The sequence below is a fragment of the Pan troglodytes genome, chromosome 2 (assembly GCF_028858775.2).
Source record: "Pan troglodytes isolate AG18354 chromosome 2, NHGRI_mPanTro3-v2.0_pri, whole genome shotgun sequence".
In the NCBI taxonomy this organism is placed as follows: Eukaryota; Metazoa; Chordata; class Mammalia; order Primates; family Hominidae; genus Pan; species Pan troglodytes.
This window is the reverse complement of record NC_086015.1, coordinates 170,109,095-170,124,941: the sequence shown is the minus strand read 5'-3', so window position 1 is coordinate 170,124,941 and position 15,847 is coordinate 170,109,095. Positions and strand designations below refer to the sequence as shown.

The following is a 15,847-nucleotide window of genomic DNA, read 5'->3' as shown; positions in this document are numbered from 1 at the left end:
ATACAAAAAAATAGCTAAGCGTGGTGGCGCGTATCTGTAATCCAAGCTACTCCGGAGGCTGAGGCAGGAGAATCGCTTGAATCAGGGAGTCGGAGGTTGCAGTGAGCCGAGATTGCATCACTGCACTCCAGCCTGGTGACAGAGCGAGACTCTGTCTCAAAAATAAATAAATAAATAAATAAATAAATAAATAATAAATAAATAAATAAAAATTTTAAAATGCCAAATCTTAAGAGACAGACAAGCATTCAGATTCAGGAAACTCAAATGTCCCCAAATAGACTCAATGCTAAAAGGTCCTCTTTTAGGCATGTTATAACCAAACTGTCAGGAAAGAATAGGGTGATAAATTCAAAGTGATAAGAGAAAAAGAAAAAAAAAAAGAAAAACTCAATAACAAAAATTCTATACCCAACAATACTATTCTTCAGAATTGAAGGAGGAATAAAATATTTTCCAAGTAAAAGCTAAGGAAATTCATCATCACTAATCTGGCCTCGGAAGAAATGCTTAAGGGAGTGCTACTACTGAAAGCAATCTAATAGTAATACAATCATTAAAACAGATGAAGGTATAAAACTCACTTGTAGGGGTAAACTTGTAATCAAACTGTGAATAGTTCAATAATGTAATGGTGCTAAGTAAAACTTTCAAATCTGTAGTGTAATAGTTAAAAGTAAAAATGGTAGGAAATAACTACAGCTATAATTAGTTGGTGAGGAACGCACAATATATGAAGATGTCAATTAAATCAATATAATTTAAATTGTGAGAGGAAGGATAAAACTCGAGAATATTTTTGTTTGATTAAAGTTATTAGCTTAGTCTATTATAACTACAAAATTTTAATGTTATTCCCATAAAAACCACAATAAAAGGAGCTTCAACAAGTACCCAAAGACAAAAACAAATAAAACAAAGCTTAGCACCACAGAAAAGCATCACACCACAAAGCTAAACAAGAGAGGAAGAAGGAAACAAAGGATCTACAAAACAACCAGAAAGTCAATTAACAAAATGGCAGGAATAAGCCCTCACCTATCAATAATAACCTTGAATGTAAATAGACTAAACAAACAGAGTGGCTAAATGAATTTTTAAAAAAGACTTAAATATTTGTTGGCTACAAGAGATTCACTTCACCTGTAAAGATGTACATAGATAAGAAATGAAGGGTTTAAGAAAGATATTCCATGAAAATGAAAACCAAAAGCAATCAAGAGTAGCTATACTTACACCAGATAAAATAAACTTTGTGCCAAAAACTGTAAAAAGTGACAAAAAAGGTCATTATATAATAATAAAAATCCAATTCACCATGAGAATATAACAATTATGAATGTATATGTCCCTAAGAAAGCATCCAAATACATACAGAAGGTATTATTAAGTATAAAAGGAGAGATAGACTTTACAAAAACAGTAGGGGACTTCAACACCTCAATTTTCAACAATGGATTATCCATAAAGAAAAGCAACAAAGAAATATTGAATATACACTACACTCTAGAGCAAAAGGACTTACCAAACATTTACAGAATATCTTATCCAGCAACTGAAGAATACATATTCTTTTCAACTGCATATTGTACATTTTCTAGGACAAATTACTTATTGTGACAAAAAAACAAATCTTCATGAATTTAAAAACCCAGAAATCATATCAAGTACATTTTAGGATCACAATGGTATAAAACTAGAAATCAATAAGAAGAGGAACTTTGGAAACTTTCAAATACCTGAAAACTAAACAACATGCTCCTAAATAGCTAATGGGTCAAGAAGAAATTAAGAGAAACTTAAATATTTGCTGAGAAATAAAAAAAAATTTGAAACACAGCAGAACAAAACTTTTTGAATGCAGCAAAGAAGTTCTAAGAGGAAAGTTTATAGCAATAAACACCTACATCAAGAAAGTAGAAAGATCTCTAATAAACAACCTAACACTGCATGTCAAGGAACCAGAAAAACGAGATCAAACTAAAATCAAAAATAGTAGAAGGAATATAAATATAAGAGCATAACAAAATAACAAAATGTAAAATATCAATAAAGTTTATTTTATAAAAGTAAACAAAATTGACAAATCTTAAGCTAGACTAGCTAAAAAGAGAGAGAGATAACTCAAAAAAGTAAAATAAAAAATGAAAAAGGAGACAATACAGCCAATACCACAGAAACACAAAGGATCATTAAAGACTATTATGAAAAATTATATGTGAAAAAATTGGATAATCTTGAAGAAATGGATAAATTCCTGGACATATCCAACCTACCAAAAATGACTTGTGAAGAAATAGAAAGCCTAAATCATCAAAAATGGGAAAGTTGAATAAGTACTAAATAGATAAAGAACAACTCCCATCAAAAGAAAAGCACAGGACTTGATGGCTTCACCGATAAATTCTACCAAACACCTAACATTTATTCTAATGAAAACTCTCAACAAATTAGGTATAGAAGGTATGTACTTCAACACCGTACAGGCAACACAAAACAAGTACCACATCTAATGTCCTGAGGAAAAAGAAAAAAGTTAAAACCTTTTTTTTTTTCTAGGAACTGAAACAATTTAATGATGCCCCATTTTCTCACTTGTATTCAACAAAGCTCTGGAAGTTCTGGCCAGAGAAATTAGGCAAGAGAAATAAATAAAAGGCATCCGAATTGGAAAGGAGGAACTCAAATTGTTTCTATTTGCAGATGACATGGTCTATATATAGAAGGAAAAAAATCACCGGAACTCTGTTAAAAATGACATATGAATCCAATAAAGATGCAGAATACGAAATCAGCATAGAAAAATCACAGTGGTTTTATATGGTAATAGTAAAATATCTGAAAAGGAAATCAAGTAAACAATCTAATTTACAATACCTACAAAAATATATAACATGCTCAAAAATAAATTTAACGAAGGAGGTGAAAGATCTCTACACTAAAACAATAAATCATTGATGAAATACATTGAAGAGGAAACAATAAATGAAACTATATCCCATGTTCATGGATTAGAAGCTTTAATATTCTACAAATGTTCATAGTACCTGAATTAGTCTAAAGATTCAATGCATTCTCTATTAAAATACCAATGACATTTTCCCCAGAAATAGAACAAATATTCTAAAATTTATATAGAATAACAAAATACCCAAATAGTCAAAGACATTTTGAAAAATAATAAAAAAAACTGGAGACATCACATTACCTGACTTCAGAACATACTACAAATCTGTAATAACCAAAAACAACCTTGTATTGGCATAAAAGCAGACACTAATGGAACACAAGAGAGAGCCCAGAAATAAGTCTACACAATAGCGGCCAACTGATTTCAAAAAAGGTTCTAAGAACACACACTGGGGAAAGAATAGTCTCTTTAATAAATGGTCCTGGGTTAACTGGATATCCACAAGTGGAAAAATGAAACTGTACCCCTATATTTTACCAGATACAAAAATCAACCCAAAATGAATTAAAAGCTTAAATGTAAAACCCAAAGCTATGAACCTACTAGAAGAAAACATAAGGAAAATGCTTTATAACATTGGACTGGCCAAGATCTTTTGGATAAGACCTCAAAAATATAGGCAACAAAAGCAGTAACAGACAAATGAGATTACATCGAACTGAAAAACTTCTGCACAAAGAAGAAAACAATCAACAGAGTGAAGAGGTAATCTACAGAATAGATGAAACATTTATATGCTATATACATTTGAAAAAATTTTAATATCTGTAATATATAAGGAGCTCAAACAAATCAACAACAAAAAGTAATGTGCTTAAAACACAGACTAAAGACCTTTATGAAAAAGTGCTCAAGATCACTAATCATAACAGTAATACAAATCAAAACCACAATGAGATATCACCTGACTCCACTTAGAATAGCTATTATCAAAAAGACAAAAGGTAACAAGTTTGGGTGAAGATGTAGAGGAAAGGAGATCATTATCACTGTTGGTGGGACTGTAAGTTAGTACAGCCATGATGGAAAACAGTATAAAGTTTTCTGAAAAATTAAAAATAGAACTGTCATATGATTTAACAGTTCCACTGCTGAGTATGTATCTGAAGGAAATGAAATGAGTATGTCAAAGAGATATTTTCACTCCCATGTTTATTGCAGCCCAATTCACAGAGAAAGTTATGGAATCAATCTACATATTCAACAATGGTTAAATGGATAAATAAAATGTGATATATATACACAAAATGGAATTCTATTTAGCCATGAGGAAGAATGTAATCCTGTCATTTGCAATAACATCGATGAATCTTGAGGATGTTAAGTGAGATAAGCCAGACACAGAAACACAAGCAGAGTATGTTCTCATTCTTATGTGAAATCTAAAAAAAATTGTCTCATAGAAGTAGTGAATAAATCAGTGGCTATCAGAGACTGGGGAAAGTAGGAGGGAGACGAAGATGAAAAGAGGATGGTCAATGGATACAAAGTTACAATCAGAAAGGAAAAATAATTTCTAGTGTCCTATGGCACAGTAGTGTAACTACAACCAAAATTTAGGTATGATATATAAAAAATAGCTTAAAAAGTGGGTTTTGTGTGTTCTAATCACAAAGAAATTATAACTCTTTAAGATGATGGATATACTGATTATTCTAATTTGATCATTGCAAAATATGCACACATATTAAAGCATTACATTGTGCCTCATAAACATGTACAATTATTATGTGTTCATTAAAAACTACTTTCTTCACTAGTAAGAAAGGTTAGGTGGCAGATTATATATAGTGCAGTAGAAAAATAGTGATGTGGAAGAAATGTCTAAAGAAATTATTCTGACTAAAGTTTAAATAACTAAAAAATAGAAAATATTTAAAAAAGCTAAGATACTTGGAAAACAAAAACTACCAAACTTTCTAGCAAGAGAAAACAAAACAAAACAAAAAAAAAATGAGAGTTCAGGACTTGAAGAGACCATGGCTATTGATTTTCAAGAGTTGGTAAAAGCCATTGATCTTCAAACCTTGGAAACTCACTGGGCTCCAAGCAGAGTAAACATCAAAGTAGGTTAGTTACATAATTCACACCTAGATTTACGGTACTGAAACCTAAAAATTAAAAAAAAAGAATTTAAGAAAGAAAAAGTGATTGTATGTGTATAATAGGGGTGGGTGGAGAAGATAAAAAGAGATAATCTCCAAAGTAAAGCAATTAGATTGACAATGAACTTCTTAACAGTAAAAATAGAAGCCCTGAGACCTTAGGATAATATCATTTATGTTGTCAGAAAATATAAACTTTAGTTCTGCATCCAGAAGCATTGCATATTATAAAGGAAGGTAAAGTAAAGATAGTTTTTAGCCAAAAAAATAAACCCAGAGAGTTTAACTGTAATATATTCTATTTAAAGATTTGAAAGTCTTTAAGGGAAATTATCCCAAATCGAAGATCAGAGGTGAAAGAAGGTAGAGTTTGAAGATATTTTTTAAAATGGTTAACTGAAACAAATATTGACTGTGAAATGTAATAATGCTCAATTTACGTATCTAATATTTCTGTGCTAATATGCCAGGCCAGGAATGTTTTTGAATATGTGTTAATCATTAGTAAAGTTAAATCATTTCATCAGTCTTTTGAGGAATATACTATCATTATCTGTGAAAACACAGAGAAGTTGGTGAAGGCAAAAAGTCCCACAGCAATTATGCAGCAGGGCCAAGGTTTAAACACAGTGTGGCATCTGCACTTTTGTGCACTATTCTTGAGGTTTTTCTAATTTGTGGAGAAAAGAAAGAGGTAATAATAAAACTATTGACAATCACAACTGAGATAATACCCTCATATTTAGATCTATGCAGCTTTATCAGAATTATTTAATGAAACAAAGACATTACTGTTTATATAATCTCTGTAAATTAAAAATTATCCTACTGTATCCATAGCATGATCCATAATGTAACTTATTGTCAAACATCATCTGTGGTGGTTCTTCAATCTCTTTAGATGCTTACTCAAGGTGAAGAATAATATGGCAAGATTATTTAAAATAAAAGAAATATTTTTGTTTTATTCCATGTAAAACCAAGCTAGGACTTGAAGGGAATGCCTCAACAGATTATATGACCAGTTTCAAAAGCTATTTACTGAGCTTCCAATTATATACAGATATTATGCTATATCCCTTCCCATTAAATTAAAACATATTATCTTCTTTCCTCTTTCACAAACAATGACATAAGTTTATTGATTTGTCCAAGAAAGAATATGGTTTGCTAAGGGGTGGGTACGATTTTGATCCCAGCTCCCTAGAAACCAAGATCAAACAACTCTGTGTATTTGTTCTTATATCAGGACCATCAAAAATAATTGGGTTGATTTTTAGCTCATTTTCAAAAGAAATTTTAAGACAAGAAAATAAACTGGGTATCCATTAATCTCATAAAAATAGAAACACTATATCCAAAACTAATGATTCTTTTTTGTTTCACTTCCTGTGAAGAAAGTTTCTTAATTGCTACTGTTTAGCTGAAGAGTATCTTCTGATACTTTTTCACCTTTGTTAAAGTCAAACTGATTTTCTTGGATACGCTGAAGTTTTAAACAAGCAAATTAACCAATCTACAAGACCCACATTTTTTCTCTGTCACCCTTCACCAAGTTCTTACTTAACAGTATTTAAATGAATGAAAGATGTTAATAGTTCATCAATCAGTTAATTCTCTCTAATGTTTATTACTTTAAGGACAGGGATCTCTAATCTGCTTCCCTCTCACTCGCATTTTTGGTTCAATGTGTTTTTATTTGGCAATTATTGATTATTTTGTTGAAACCTGGCAGTTTGATAATGACCTACAGGGTTCTTAGACCTTCTTATATTAGGAGTAGTCCACATTTACCCTGCATAGTCTACTGTTTCTTTGCTAATTGCATGAACTTCAGGTTTTGTAAAATCTGCCAGTTGCCTTGAACAAAGAGCTTAATGTGAGATTTGTTTCAGACGAAAAAGATGGAATTTGGAGGACAAGACAAGAGATACTAAGAAGAGTAAACCCAATAAACAGACTGCAGCACAGAAAGGGTAAGTGATACTACATCACACTTGAGATGATCAAAGACATCCCAGTACTAGATTTGAAAGACAGGAGAAAATTGTCACATAGGAGAGAGGATGTAGCCATGCTATACTAGAGGAAGAAAGATTCAAGGAGGAGGAACATAGTCAAAAAATTATGTTCCTGAATCCCAGGTATGGCTACTTTGAACTCTGTGTTATAGGAGAAGCCACAGTAAAGTCTTTGAACTCCAGTTTGCTAAGCTCTTATTTTGGAACCTCTTCATATTACTCAGGTTGTTTCTCTCCTCCTTGGAGGCTTTCTCCAGGAAGAAATGTTCTATGGGCTAATGACATGTGGAAAATTATAATATTTCTTTGAACTGTTAAATAATTTAACAGTGGAAAATAATAACATTTCTTTGAACACTGAAGGTATTCTTGGACACAGATCAGAGTAAATGTACAGCAATGTATCAAGCTATGAAATCAAGTATAAAGATTCAGAAATGCTAACCTTTTTGAATTTATGTTTGTGGTTCTATTATTACATTATCAATAACCTCACCAGGTTTAATAAACCTTCAGATACAACTTTCTGAGCATGCTTAGTCTCAAACAGGCTGACTACTAAGTTATCTCAATATACCTATAGTCTACACTATTATTTAATATCTATGCACATTGTTTCAAAAATATAAATACTACAGCATAAAGACTCAAAAAATTAAATCAGAATTCGAGGTAAGCTGGAATTTATCAACAGTTTACCTAAAGCATCTGATATTTGAGAAACTAGGGAGAAGGACTCACTGCTTTTTAATTTTCTTAGATCCAAATTCTAGCATTATATCAAACTGGATCATCACAAAGCAAAGTAAATGGATTGTGTTATCTCTGCCCCCTACAGATACACCTTCACTGAATTATGAATTAATGTTATGCCCTCATTTTGGATAACTTGGCCAAAGCTGCCTAAGCCTGATTAGATTGTGTTTCCCCATGGGTATTAAAATAGCAAGTGGGGCATGATGCTTGCTTTTCTGTAGGGAAAGTTGTGAAGCTGGATGCTGAGTGGCTGTTTCTGCATAGTCAGTGATGCAACACAAATCTGATCAGGATTCTGTAACCAATATTTTGACTATTATTCATGACTAGTATTCTGAGGAAAAGAGATAAGAAATAAATGTGAATATTTTCAGAGATAGCATAAATAAACTTGAAGAATTTCAGTGGAACTATTTATTCACAAAACATTTTAAGAGAAAAGAGAAATAGTGTAAAAAGATGAGATATTACTCTCATACTAGCAAGAAATAAATAGCACACAGTAAAATCAAAGTCACAATGTTGATAACCTTTAACAATTTGTGATGATATGGGATTGGAATATATCAACATAGAAATATAGAACCTGACAAAATTAGAAGTACTGTTGTTGCATGCAGTCCTTGCTGAATTTTATTGAAAAGATACATGGCAGTGGCATTTCTTCAGGGTTCTCTGTTAGACTGTCATTTACAAACAAACAGTGTTTCTCAGAACTTGGCATCTAAAAAAGTCATCTGGAGAAGCTTTTTAAAAAGTCACATACCTACTCTCCACACTCTTTCTCCCTAACTCCACTCTCCCACAAGAAATGGAGAAATATATTTAGTACCTCTGCAGTAGAACCCTAGTCGCTCGACTTTTGATAATTTTAGATAATTTTGTTGTGGGTGACTTATGGACTATGATTTTAGACAATTTTGTTGTAGGTGGCCTATGGACTATGATTTGAGAAATGCTAATTTTTATTTTACATTAATCAGGAAACTAATTGTAGTTTAAAATTTCAAATCATAGTAAAAGAATATACAAATGCTATGTTATGGGTAAAGGGATTTAAAAATGCTGTTGTTTTTTTTTTTTTTTTTTTTGAGACGGAGTCTCGCTCTGTCGCCCAGGCTGGAGTGCAGTGGCGCGATCTCGGCTCACTGCAAGCTCCGCCTCCCGGGTTCACGCCATTCTCCTGCCTCAGCCTCCCGAGTAGCTGGGACTACAGGCGCCCGCTACCACGCCCGGCTAATTTTTTGTATTTTTAGTAGAGACGGGGTTTCACCGTGTTAGCCAGGATGGTCTCGATCTCCTGACCTCGTGATCCGCCCGCCTCGGCCTCCCAAAGTGCTGGGATTACAGGCATGAGCCACCGCGCCCGGCCTAAAAATGCTGTTTTACGATGGTTTCTGAGGCAGCATAATGCAGTGGCTCAGGGAGTAGGCATTAGAGTTAGAGAACTGCATGTGGGCCTTGTTTCCAGCACATTCTGGTCACATGATTCTGAATGCATCGTTTAAATTCCTTGAGCCCTAGTTTCCACTCTGTAAAATGGAGATAATAATGTTCAAAGCACAATATTATTATGAGAATTAAAGAATACAGAAAATGGAAAACACTCAGCACAGTCCTTGGCACATTGTAGTATTTTTTTCTATATTTTCACCATAATTACTCTACTTGGCATTTGCTGTAACTTGTAAATCACTTCAAATATTTTAAGTAGGTTATAAGTTACTTACAGAACCGTACAATTTTTCTTGATAATTATTAAATGAGAATATAGGTAAATTTAATTTTAAAGTTTAACAAAATCTGTGATGCGATTGAAATCATTCAAAATGTAAAATAATGCAGAAAATGTTTTATGCTATATCACAAAATCATAAATTTATGTCATAAGATCACCAAAATTAAAATAACTATAATATAATTGGGCTTCAAAAATATTCCTGCTAGCATGAGTTTCGAAGTAGTTTAATTGTCTTTGAAGAAAACAAAATGAAATGCAAGACTTAGTCCTTGTGGAAATAAGCTGCTAAAAGGAAAAATAATTATTGTGCATGGGGCAGGATAAGTATGATCAGAAAGTTTTACATATCTATAGAAATTAGTATCTAATATCAACATAATGACCACTTTAAAAGACAACAAAAGGGATACACAAAATGATTTGCTACTTTTGAACACTGTTAATATTTCATCCCACATTGACAGAACTCCACCAATAAATTCATGAATATTGGATTAGATTCCAAACCTTTTGCAACACAAACTGACTTCTTTATGTTTACACTAAGACCTTTGTTAATTTGGCAGTAAATGTGACATTTCCTCAGAATCCTGATAATTTTTTGGCCCTTTCTTAATGTGCTCATGGGCATTAGGACATTAGCAGATATTCAAAAGTATTGCGTGCAATGATGATTTCACTGAGGGCAAATACCAAAATTCTGCTACTGCTTTTAGCATCAATTTAGCATTAGTTTACTTTCTAGTTCACACGTGTAGTTTGGTTTCAACCTCTGGTGTCTTCAACAATGATGCTATGAAGAAGAGGGAGATGATCTTACTCTCCTAGTTAACTTGAAGAAGACTAAGAAGATGCCACATTTACTGGGATGTGCCATCATTAGCACATAGTAACTTTGTGAATATCAGAAAAAGATGAACATTCCTCCAAACAGATAGCACCCCATATGCCAGAACTTAAGATTTGGCAAGTGGGATTCAGGCTAGAATTCATTCTCATCTTTTCCCCTTAGTAGAGTGCTCTTGCACAGACTCTGGCCTATATAACCATCTAAACCTGGTCAGCCTGGGGTCCCCAGTGGAAGTCACTGGCCTGATAGCCTGATTCCCCAGCTGCTGCATGATCTTAATGGGTCTTGGCACTGCTATTTCCTCAGGGTTTAGGATACCCCAGGTGCATGCTGGGCAGAGCAAGAACCCTGTTGGATCAGAATTTCCATAATCTTCCCACTGCATTAGCTGCCAGTGCCCACAGCTGCTTTGGTCCACAGCTTGTGTTCTGAGGTGTCTGGCACACGTCTTTGTTGGGGAGATCAAAACGTAGATTCATGCCAACTGGAGGGGCATTTTTTCAAGCATAAAAAATTCCCAAAGCTCATTAATATAGGCAGCTTTTAGGCAGGGAAAAGCATAAGATTTATAGGTTCAATTACTTTCCAACTATAACCTTTATCAGTTTTAATCACTTAACTTTTTATGTTTATATATTTTCAGTGTTTTTTTTTTTTTGGTTGATAGATACAGCAAAAAATACTAGGTTAAGGAGTATTTTAATAACTTATAGAAAAATGTTTCAATTTTAAGACAAAGCTAAATCAAGTTTTGTCATCTGGTCAGGTCCAGGACCAGGGAGGTTGCTTGTTCAGGAAAGAGTTAACTCAACAGGTCTGGGATATTCAAATCCCACACATTTCGAAAAAAAGTTCTCTCCTCATTGGCTCCTGGGAGAAAATCTCTACGTCTTTGGACTATTCTTCCAGGTAAGACTGTATTCATATGTCTAAGTTCCTTTGGCCATAGCAGATAACTTATGCTAACAATGAAACTTGAGAGAGTATTTGGGTCATAATGCATCAGTTTGACTTCTGGAGGGGTTGGAGACAGAATAAAGCCAACCATGTGATTGCTCCATGCCTATGTGGGCAGTTTGCAAAAAAAAAAAAAAAACCAAAAAAACCCTGGAGAATGAAGCTCAAGTGAGCTTCTCTGTTAGGAAATATTCCATATGTATTGACACACATCATTGGTAAAAGAATTAAATGCTGTTCACACAACTTTACTAGAAGAAGACAACTGAAGCTTGGGCCTAGTATCTCCTGGACTCTGCCCTATACATCTTTTAACTTTGCTGATTTCAATGTGTATTCTTTTGTTGTAATAAACCGTAATTGAGAATCTAAAAACTTTTCTGAGTTCTGAGTCCTTCTAACACAACTTAATGACTCCTGACACAGTAATAAGAGTCACACAGGGTGGTCTTGGGAACACCTGACAGAGTAGTGAGAAATTTTCTATTTTACTTGTATTTGAAAAAATGCAAATGAAAACAGATGAAATGCCATGTTATTGTGGTAAAACAATAGAAATATTAATTGTAGTCAGTGTTAGGAAGTATATTGAGGATGGGATTGAGATGGCAGACAGGAGGCAGGACTAGCTTGCAGCTCCCACTTGGACAGAGCAGTGTGTGGAGACTCGTATCATAAACTTTTGCTCCAAGAACCACGACAGGAAGATAAGAGGAAAGCCGAGGGAATTCACAGACCCTTTGAAGGAACTGGATCACCACTACAAGCTCCCTGAGAGGCCATAATACTATGAGTCTGCTTGCTTTCTCAATGGGGAGACTCACGGTCTGGGGCAAGTTCTCAGCCCTGGTCACCGGCTGCCTGGAAATAGACTCATTGCTGTTTGTGGGGCATGGTGAGAGTGAGACTGGCCTTTAGGACTGTGAGTTGAGTGGGAGCAGGGTGAAGCCTGTGACTGCCAGCTCTCCCTCAGTTCCCTGGTGACTTGTATGACTCAGCAGAGGCAGCTATAATCCCCCTGGCAATATAATTCCACTGGACTGGGAACCACACCCCATCCGCCAAAGCAACCACAGCAAGCCCTGACCAAGGAGAGGCTGAGCTCCAACACACCTATCCCTGCCCCCACCTGGTGGTCTTTCTCTACCAGCCATGGTAGTGGAAGAGAAAGGTCATAATCTCTTTGGAGCTCTGTGGCCCTGCCCACTGCCTGAGAAAATTGAACAGTTAACCAGGTGTCCTTAGGGCAAGTTTGCATCCTCCCTATAGGACCACAGCTGATGTGCTCTTGAAAGTGCCACCCCCTGGCTGGAGGCCAATGAACACAAAACCAAGACGCTAAACAAAAACACAACTCCACAGACTCCGCTTCACTCCCTGCTACCTCACAGACTTCACTTCACTCCCTGCTACTACCACCAGAGCAATGCTGGTATCCGTGGCTGCAAGACCTGAAGATGGATTACATCACAGGACTCCTTGCAGACACTCCCCAGTACCAACCCAGGGCCCAGTAGCTCTTCTAGGTGGCTAGACACAGAAGAGCAAAAACAATCAATACAGTTTGGCACTCAGAAAGCCCCATTCCTAGGGGAGGGGGAAGAACACCACATCAAGGGATCACCCCACGAGACAAAAGAATCTGAATAGCAGCCATTGAATTCCAGATCTTCCCTCTGACATATTCTATCCAAATGAGAAGAAACCAGAAAGACAATTCTTGTAATATGACAAAACAAGGTTCTTTAACACCCCCAAAAGATCATACTAGCTCACCAGAAGTGGATCCAAACTGAGATGAAATCTCCAAATTCCCAGAAAAAGAATTGAGAAGTTGATTATTAAGCTAACCAGGAGGCACCAGAGAAAGGTGAAGTTTAACTTAAATAAATCAAAAACATGATACAGGATATGAAAGGAAAATTTTTCAGTGAAATAGCATAAATAAAAAACAACCACACCTTCTTGAAATGAAGGACACACTCAAAGAAATGTAAAATGCATTGGAAAGTCTCAGCAAACAAGCAGAAGAAAGAACTTCAGAGCTGAAAGGCAAGGCCTTCAAATTAATCCAATCCATAAAAGACAAAGAAAATATAATTTTAAAAAATGAACAAAGACTCCAAGAGGTTTTGGACTATGTTAAATGTCCAAGCCTAAGAAGAATTGGTATTCCCAAGGAAAAAGAGAAATCTAAAAGTTTGAAAAACATATCTGCGGGAATAGTTGGGGAAAACTTTCCCAGCCTTGCCAGAGATCTACACATCCAAATACAAGAAGCTCAAAGAACACCGGGAGAATTCATTGCAAAAAGACCATCACCTAATCAAATAGTCATCAGGTTATCTAAAGTCATGACAAAGGAAAGAATCTTAAGAATTGTGAGGTAAAAGCATCAGGTAACCTATGTAGGAAAACCTATAAGACAACTGAAGCTTGGGACTCTGCCCTATACACCTTTTAAATTTGCTGATTTCAATCTGTATTCTTTTGTTGTAATAAACCATAATCGAGAGTCTAAAAACTTTTCTGAGTTCCACGAGTCCTTCTAACACATCTTAATGCCTCCTGACACAGTAATAAGAACCACACAGGGTGGTCTTGGGAACACCTGACAGAGTAGTGAGAAATTTTCTATTTTACTTGTATTTGAAAAAAATGCAAATGAAAACAGATAAAATGCCATGTTAATCTGGTAAAACAATAGAAATATTAATTGCAGCTAGTGTTAGGAAGTATATTGAGGATGGTATTAAGAGGGCAGACAGGAGGCAGGACTAGCTTGCAGCTCCCATTTGGACAGAGCAGTGTGTGGAGACTCGTATCATAAACTTTTGCTCCAAGAACTACCACAGGAATTCTGTAGATTTCTTAGCAGAAATCCTACAACCTAGAAGGGATTAGCATCCTATTTTTGGCCCCCTTAAACAAAACAATTATCAACCAAGAATTTTGTATCCAGTGAAACTGAGCTTCACAAATGAAGAAAATATAGTCTTTTCCAGACAAACAAATGCTGAGATAATTTGCCACTACCAATCCAGCACTATAAGAACTGCTAAAGGAGCTCTAAATCTTGAAACAAATCCTAGAATTACACCAAAATAGAACCTCCTTAAAGCATAAATCTCACAGGACCTATATAACAATAACAAAATTAAAAACAACAATAACAACAACAACGAGGTATTCAGGCAATAAAAAAGCATGATGAATGTAATAGTATCTCACATCTCAATACTAACATTGAGTGTAAATTGCCTAAATGCTCCACTTAAAAGATACAGAATGTCAGATGAATAAAAATTCACCAAGCAAGTTTCTCTCGTCTTCAGGAGACTCACCTAACACATAAAGACTCACATAAGGTAAAGGGGTGAAAAAAGATTTTCCATGCAAATGGACTTCAAAAGTGAGCAGGGGTAGCTATTCTTATATCAGACAAAACCAACTTTAAAGCAACAGCAGTTAAAAAAGACAAAGAGGGACATTATATAATGATAAAAGGAACAGTCCCAATAGGAAAATATCACAATTCTAGATATATATGCACTGAACATTGGAACTCCCAAAGTTATAAAACAATTACTACTAGACCTAAGAATTGAGATAGACAATAGTAGTGGGAGATTTTAATACTCCACTGACAGCACTAGAGAGGTTATCAAGACAGAAAGTCAACAAGGAAACAATGGAGTTAAACCTAACTCTACAACAAATGGGCTTAACAGATATTTACAGAACACTCTACCCAACAACTGCAGAATATACATTCTATTATCAGCACATGGAACATTTTCCAAGACAGACCATATCATAGGCAAAAAAAAAGACTCAGTAAATTTAAGAAAATCAAAATTATATCAAGTACTCTCTCAGACGACAGTGGAATAAAATTGGAAATCAACTCCAACAGGAACTCTCAAAACCAGGCAAATAAATAAAACATAAATAACGTGCTCCTGAATGATTACTGGGTCAACAATGAAATTAAGTTGGAATACAAAAAATTCTTTAATCCGAATGATAATAGTGACACAACCTATCAAAACCTCTGGAATATAGCAAAAGTGGTACTAAGAGGAAAGTTCATATCTTTAACTGCCTACATCAAAAAGTTTGAAAGATCACAAATAGATAATCTAACATCACACCTCACAGAAATGGAGAAACAAGAACAATCCAAACCCAAACCCAACAGACAAAAAGAAAGGATGAAGATCAGAGCAGAACTAAATAAAATTGAAAGAAAAAAATACAAAAGGTAAATAAAACAAAAAGCTGATTATTTAAAAGGATAAATAAAATTGATAGACCATTAGCAAGAATAGCCAATAAAAGAAGAGAGAAGATTCAAATAAGATCAATTAGAAACAAAACAGGAGATATTACAACTGATACCACAGAAATACCCTAGAGAAGATGGATAAATTCCTAGAAATATGC

At 34.7% G+C, this 15,847-nt stretch overlaps 1 long non-coding RNA gene across 2 annotated transcripts in view; it reads left to right on the top strand.

Annotated features, from left to right (window-relative positions):
• LOC107970524 (uncharacterized) overlaps positions 1-15,847 on the top strand; it is a 68,901-nt gene that overhangs the window by 26,411 nt on the left and 26,643 nt on the right. For both annotated transcript variants that reach the window (XR_010155861.1, XR_010155860.1), the window contains 2 exons: positions 6,972-7,052; positions 11,211-11,353. This is a non-coding gene — a long non-coding RNA (uncharacterized LOC107970524). The remainder of the gene's footprint in view (positions 1-6,971; positions 7,053-11,210; positions 11,354-15,847) is intronic.